This window comes from Pristiophorus japonicus, chromosome 12 (assembly GCF_044704955.1).
Source record: "Pristiophorus japonicus isolate sPriJap1 chromosome 12, sPriJap1.hap1, whole genome shotgun sequence".
In the NCBI taxonomy this organism is placed as follows: domain Eukaryota; kingdom Metazoa; phylum Chordata; class Chondrichthyes; family Pristiophoridae; genus Pristiophorus; species Pristiophorus japonicus.
This window is the reverse complement of record NC_091988.1, coordinates 194,709,523-194,717,460: the sequence shown is the minus strand read 5'-3', so window position 1 is coordinate 194,717,460 and position 7,938 is coordinate 194,709,523.

Here is a 7,938-nt window from a genome sequence, read left to right as displayed (position 1 = left end):
TATTTTTTCGGCATTTTTCGGCAGAAATACGGTTACAAATACCGCTATTTTTCAAAGAGGTAAAATTGGCAACAAAATGCGCCCGATGGTAAAAATCGGCGTTGCACGAGGATTCGTGGTGGAAACCGCGGCCCTCGCTAACTTTAGTCCGAGGCCGATTACCGCTAAAAAGGCAGGCCCTGGGAGGGGGGAAAACACACAAATAAAAATAAAAAAATCACAAAACATTTTACAAGACCTTTAACTAAGTAATCGCTGCAAAAAAATGTAAAAATAAAAACTTTAACTTACCTTTTTTGCAGGGCTCCATACGTACTGCCGTTTCTGGGGCTACACCGCAGCTTTTCTTGGACGGGTTTTTTCCGCGCAGAATACGGTTGCGCCGAACGGCAATTTAAAGCGATATCGGTTTTTTTGGTGTTGCACGACGGCGATCTGCTTTTCAGCGGTATTTCAAAACTGCCGATGCACAACTTTGGCCAATTTAGGTGAACACCTTTTATCATCAAAAAGGCGAAATATTGCCGGAAAAAACAGGCACAAGGCTGGCCAATTTTAGTCCATAATATGGCTGCTAGTTCTAGACCCTCCAGTTTCAACCTCCGATTCCACACAATCATAGTTTCTGTTTAGGAGCAAGTATTTCACCCATATAATCACTGCTCCAGGTGGAAAATTAATAATCAGAGGCAAGAGGGGAAAAGATTAATCTACAACTTAGGAATTCATCAAAGGCTAATGCGTATTGCTCATGTTAACAGACAGGGATTTCATTTCCTTTGGTAGCGTTGTTGTTAATGCTTTCATTAAACTTCCTTAAGGCGCGGAGTCCTGTCGGGGCTACGGTTCCTTGGGTGCTGGCCACCTACACTATCTATTTATGTGTGAGTCTAAATGGTGAGTGCTGCCAAGCTGTTGGGGGGTGGTTATTTTTTCTATTTAAAAGCCAGCTCACGGGCTGCGCCTGCAGATGGCGTGTCTATGTCTGCAATGTATCCAGGCTATCTGCTACATGCAAGGTACGAACATCAGCTGAGGCTAGCAGCCGATCTGGGTGTGATGCAACCCCATTACCAACATTCCCTTTAAGCTGTGCAGCCGGGCAGAGCTCTGCAGGTCCCGCGCAGCCCGTGAGCTGGCTTTTAAATAGAAAAAATCCGCATGTTTGAATGGCCCACGTGACCCAAAAAAAGGTTAGAGGGAACATTACCCGTAACCACCCCCCCATTTTCTATGTTTCTAGATCAGCATCTGAGAGAAAGATCAGTTGGTGCTTTGGGTGTAAGCTTTCATCAGAAGTCAGAGATCTGGTGAAGGGCTTGAGCTGAAAATTGAACTGCTTCACCTCAGAAGTTGATCAAGCTATTGTGCGTTTCCAGAATTGCTGATTTGACTCAAGTTTTTCCTTATTCACAGTTTTCCTTTCAGCCAAACCCGGCATGTACATTCTGTCCAAATCACCAAATACTCAGGAATCTGTACCTATTCTTCGCAATTCATCCAACCTCCCATTAATCTATACGTGTGTGTGTGTGTGTGTTAGCGAGAGATGCCAAGTGTTTTAAATCCCTCAGTAATTTCACTGACAGTTTCTCGCTGAGACTTTGCCTGTTTGAAGCGAAATCACTGTTCAGTTCCAAAAGGCTTTGTTCGTGAACATTTTATGGAGTATCGGAAACTAATGTTCCTGCATTGATTCAACGTCAAATTTAAATTGTCTTCATATTTAGGAAAACTTCCAGGGATCGGCATTCCAATACATAGGGCCCAGACGTACAAACACCCGACTCACAGCAGCTGAACAACTTTATTGTTCTGTAAGTGCAGCTTACAAGCTGCTAAGCGACAGCAGAGTGCAGTGAGGATGCTTTATCAAAATTAAAAAGTGGAATAGCTTGAATGGAATCTGGCACAGCCCACCACTACATTTTTAAATGCATTGTGTCCTGCATGACAGATGGCACCTCCATTAGTTTTAGATTATGTTTAATTGGAACATCTGTTCAAAGCAGTTGGCTGTATATTTTCAATGATTTCTTATGGGTGGTCTCCTTATGGGGGAGGGGAAGGGGGGGGGGGGAATGGGAGGGGGAGGGGAAGGGAGGATGAGAGGGGGAGGGGAAGGGGGAAGGGGGGAATGGGAGGGGGAGCCAAGGCGAGGCGGTATTAAAGGCCACTATGACTGCACTGCAACTTCATATTATAACGAATTTGCTGAATAGATTTTCCAAATATGTTTTTATGCTGTGTAATAAAAAATTGAAAACCTGTGTGCTAATATGTGTGTTCTTTTCAAAATATATACAAAACCGACTTGTTTCTGATGTTCCACCTCTTCAGCCGTGAAGAATAGAAAGTGTCCTGATTGGATTTAAACATCATTTTTCAGGCTTTGTTTGGCTGATGTTTCCGTCTGCAATTATCCTTATATATCTATTCCAAAAATATTCACTACTTACTATTACTTAGCGATACATTATACATTCTAAAGGCTTTCTTAGTTATTCAAACAAAACAGTTACATAATGTACATTTTCTTTATTTCGGTGTTACCTGCTCCCCATTATTCTGGAATATTTTCTGACATGTACTTTATCTATTTTGAAGAGTGTGAAGGAACTCCAACTCGTGCCCCTCCCTATCTCTAACCTCCTCCAGCCCTACACCCTTCAAGATCTCTGCACTCCTCCAATTCTGGCCTCTTGCACATCCCTGATATTCATTGCTGCACCATTGGTGGCCATGCCTTCAACTGCCTAGGCCCTAGGCGTTGGAGTTTGCATCCTAAACCTCTGCTTCTCTCTCCTTTGACTCTCCTTAAAACCTACCCCTTTCACCAGTCACCTGTCCGAATATCCCTTCTGTGGCTTGGTGTCAAATTTTGTTTGATAACGCTCCTGTGAAGCACTTTGGGACGTTTTACTACGTCAAAGGTGCTATATAAATGCAAGTGGTTGGCATTGTAATGACATGAGCTTGCCTTAATCTCCTGATCTTAGGAGATGGCAGTGAGTGGAGGCCAGCCCTCTTCTCCAGGGTGGGACAGAAAATTTGGAGAGTGCACACTGGGACTTGAGCCATTTAATGTTACAGCTTAAGAACAACAATGCTCGCTTCAGCTAATGAGTAAGAGATGAGAATGTGTGGAATGAGGAAAGACCATTCCTGATCGAGCCCAATCCTTCCATAGACTCTCCGCAATATACTTTATCCTAATCTATTTAGTCTCTTTGGGATAGGTTCTGCAAGTGGTCCCCTGACTCCGAAAGGCAAATCAAGTGAAACCTTAGAATATAATTATCTAATCTACCTCCTACATTAACCACTCTTGAATAGATGCTTTCCTTGTATGACCCAGCATAGTATTGAAGGAGGCCATTCGATCATCATGCTTGTGCAGGCTCCTTGAAAAGGCTGTTCAATTAGTCCCACTCTTTTACCAAAGCCTTCAAATTTCGAGTATTTATCCAGTTCCCTTTTGAAAGTTACGATTGAATCTGCTTCCACCGACCTTTCGGGCAGTGCGTTCCCGATCACAACAACTCACTGTAACAGCTGTATGAAAAACAATTGTCAATTATCTTAACTCTGTGTCCTCTGGTTACTGATCCATCTGTCAGTGGGAACAATTTAGAAACATAGAAAATAGGTGCAGGAGTAGGCCATTCGGCCCTTCGAGCCTGCACCGCCATTCAATGAGTTCATGGCTGAACATGCAACTTCAGTACCCCATTCCTGCTTTCCGCCATACCCCTTGATCCTCCTAGTAGTAAGGACTACATCTAACTCCTTTTTGAATATATTTAGTGAATTGGCCTCAACAACTTTCTGTGGTAGAGAATTTCACAGGTTCACCACTCTCTGGGTGAAGAAGTTTCTCCTCATCTCGGTCCTAAATGGCTTACCACTTACCCTTAGACTGTGACCCCTGGTTCTGGACTTCCCCAACATTGGGAACATTCTTCCTGCATCTAACCTGTCTAAACCCGTCAGAATTTTAAACGTTTCTATGAGATCCCCTCTCATTCTTCTGAACTCCAGTGAATACAAGCCCAGTTGATCCAGTCTTTCTTGATATGTCAGTCCCGCCATCCCAGGAATCAATCTGATGAACCTTCGCTGCACTCCCTCAATAGCAAGAATGTCCTTCCTCAAGTTAGGAGACCAGAACTGTACACAATACTCCAGGTGTGGCCTCACCAAGGCCCTGTACAGCTATAGTAACACATCCCTGCCCCTGTACTCAAATCCCCTCGCTATGAAGGTCAACATGCCATTTGCCTTCTTAACCGCCTGCTGTACCTGCATGCCAACCTTCAATGACTGATGTACCATGACACCCAGGTCTCGTTGCACCTCCCCTTTTCCTAATCTGTCACCATTCAGATAATAGTCTGTTTCTCTGTTTTTACGACCAAAGTGGATAACCTCACATTTATCCACATTATACATCATCTGCCATGCATTTGCCCACTCACCTAACCTATCCAAGTCACTCTACAGCATCATAGCATCCTCTTCGCAGCTCACACTGCCACCCAACTTAGTGTCATCCGCAAATTTGGAGATACTAGATTTAATCCCCTCATCTAAATCATTAATGTACAATGTAAACAGCTGGGGCCCCAGCACAAAACCTTGCTGTACCCCACTAGTCACTGCCTGCCATTCTGAAAAGTACCCATTTACTCCTACTCTTTGCTTCCTGTCTGACAACCAGTTCTCAATCCACGTCAGCACACTACCCCCAATCCCATGTGCTTTAACTTTGCACATTAATCTCTTGTGTGGGACCTTGTCGAAAGCCTTCTGAAAGTCCAAATATACCACATCAACTGGTTCTCCCTTGTCCACTCTACTGGAAACATCCTCAAAAAATTCCAGAAGATTTGTCAAGCATGATTTCCCTTTCACAAATCCATGCTGACTTGGACCTATCATGTCACCTCTTTCCAAATGCGCTGTTATGACATCCTTAATAATTGATTCCATCATTTTACCCACTATCGATGTCAGGCTGACCGGTCTATAATTCCCTGTTTTTCTCTCCCTCCTTTTTTAAAAAGTGTGGTTACATTGGCTACCCTCCACTCCATAGGAACTGATCCAGAGTCTATGGAATGTTGGAAAATGACTGTCAATGCATCCGCTATTTCCAAGGCCACCTCCTTGAGTACTCTGGGATGCAGACCATCAGGCCCTGGGGATTTATCGGCCTTCAATCCCATCAATTTCCCCAACACAATTTCCCGACTAATAAGGACTTCCCTCAGTTCCTCCTTCTTACTAGACCCTCTGACCCCTTTTATATCCGGAAGGTTGTTTGTGTCCTCCTTAGTGAATACCGAACCAAAGTACTTGTTCAATTGGTCTGCCATTTCTTTGTTCCCAGTTATGACTTTCCCTGATTCTGACTGCAAGGGACCTACGTTTGTCTTCACTAACCTTTTTCTTTTTACATATCTGTAGAAGCTTTTGCAGTCCATTTTAATGTTCCCTGCAAGCTTCCTCTCGTACTCTATTTTCCCTGCCCTAATCAAACCCTTTGTCCTCCTCTGCTGAGTTCTAAATTTCTCCCAGTCCCCGGGTTTGCTGCTATTTCTGGCCAATTTGTATGCCACTTTCTTGGCTTTAATACTATCCCTGATTTCCCTTGATAGCCACGGTTGAGCCACCTTCCCTTTTTTATTTTTACGCCAGACAGGGATGTACAATTGTTGTAGTTCATCCATGCGGTCTCTAAATGTCTGCCATTGTCAACCCCTTCAGTATCATTCGCCAATCTATCCTAGCCAATTCACGCCTCATACTTCAAAGTTACCCTTCTTTAAGTTCTGGACCATGGTCTCTGAATTACCTGTTTCCCTCTCCATCCTAATATAGAATTCCACCATATTATGGTCACTCTTCCCCAAGGGCCTCGCACAACGAGATTGCTAATTAATCCTCTCTCATTACACAACACCCAGTCTAAAATGGCCTCCCCCCTAGTTGGTTCCTCGACATATTGGTCTCGAAAACCATCTCTTATGCACTCCAGGAAATCCTCCTCCACCGTATTGTTTCCAGTTTGGTTAGCCCAATCTATATTCATATTAAAGTCACCCATGATAACTGCTGCACCTTTATTGCATGCACCCCTAATTTCCTGTTTGATGCCCTCCCCAACATCACTACTACTGTTTGGAGGTCTGTACACAACTCCCACTAGCGTTTTCTGCCCTTTGGTATTCCGTAGCTCCACCCATACCGATTCCACATCATCCAAGCTAATTAATGTCTTTCCTTACAATTGCATTAATTTCCTCTTTAACCAGCAACGCCACCCCACCTCCTTTTCCTTTCTGTCTATCTTTCCTAAATATTGAATACCCTTGGATGTTGAGTTCCCAGCCTTGGTCACCCTAGAGCCATGTCTCCGTGATGCCAACCACATTGTATCCGTTAACTGCTATCTGCACAGTTAATTCGTCACCTTATTCCGAATACTCCTCGCATTGAGGCACAGAGCCTTCAGGCTTGCCTTTTTAAGACACTTTGACCCTTTAGAATTTTGCTGCAAAGTGGCCCTTTTTGTTTTTTGCCTTGGGTTTCTCTGCCCTCCCCTTTTACTCATCTCCTTTCTGTCTTTTGTTTCTGTCTCCATTTTGCTTCCCTCTGTCTCCCTGCATTGGTTCCCATCCCCCTGCCATATTAGTTTAACTCCTCCCCAACAGCACTAGCAAACACTCCCCCTAGGACATTGGTTCCAGTCCTGCCTAGGTGCAGACTGTCCAGTTTGTACTGGTCCCACCTCCCCCAGAACCGGTTCCAATGCCCCAGGAATTTGAATCCCTCCCTGCTGCACCACTGCTCAAGGCACGTATTCATCTGAGCTATCCTGCGATTCCTACTCTGACCAGCACGTGGCACTGGTAGCAATCCCGAGATGACTACTTTTGAGGTCCTACTTTTTAATTTAGCTCCTAGCTCCTTAAATTCATCTCTTAGGACCTCATCCCGTTTTTTACCTATATCGTTGGTACCAATGTGCACCACGACAACTGGCTGTTCACCCTCCCTTTTCATAATGTCCTGCACCCGCTCCGAGACATCCTTGACCCTTGCACCAGGGAGGCAACATACCATCCTGGAGTCTCGGTTGCGGCCGCAGAAACGCCTATCTATTCCCCTTACAATTGAATCCCCTATCACTATCGCTCTGCCACTCTTTTTCCTGCCCTCCTGTGCAGCAGAGCCACCAATGGTGCCATGAACTTGGCTGCTGCTGCCCTCCCCTGATGAGTCATCCCTCCCAACAGTACCCCCCCCCCCCCCAACAGTACTCAAAGCGGTGTATCTGTTTTGCAGGGGGATGACCGCAGGGGACCCCTGCACTACCTTCCTTGCACTGCTCTTCCTGTTGGTCTTCCATTCCCTATCTGGCTGTGGACCCTTTACCTGCAGTAAGACCAACTCGCTACACGTGCTAATCACGTCATTCTCAGCATCGTGGATGCTCCAGAGTGAATCCACCCTCAGCTCCAATTTCGCAACGCGGTCCGTCAGGAGCTGGAGGCGGATACACTTCCCGCACATGTAATCGTCAGGGACACCGGAAGTGTCCCTGAGTTCCCACATAGTACAGGAGGAGCATATCACGTGACCCGAGCTCTCCTGCCATGATTTAACCCTTAGATACATTTAATTTGGCGACAACAATGTTAACAGGTTACTTACTGATATAAAAAAGAAAAAGAAAAGCTACTCACCAATCACCAGCCAATCACTTACCCCTTTGGCTGTGACGTCACCTTTTGATTTCTTTCTACTTTTTTGCTTTTTCTCCTTATTTACTCTATCAAAACCCCCTCATAATTTTGAACACCTCAATTAAATCTCCCCCTTCGCCTTCTCTGCTGTGAGAACAATCCCAGCTTCTCCAGCCTCTCGGCATTA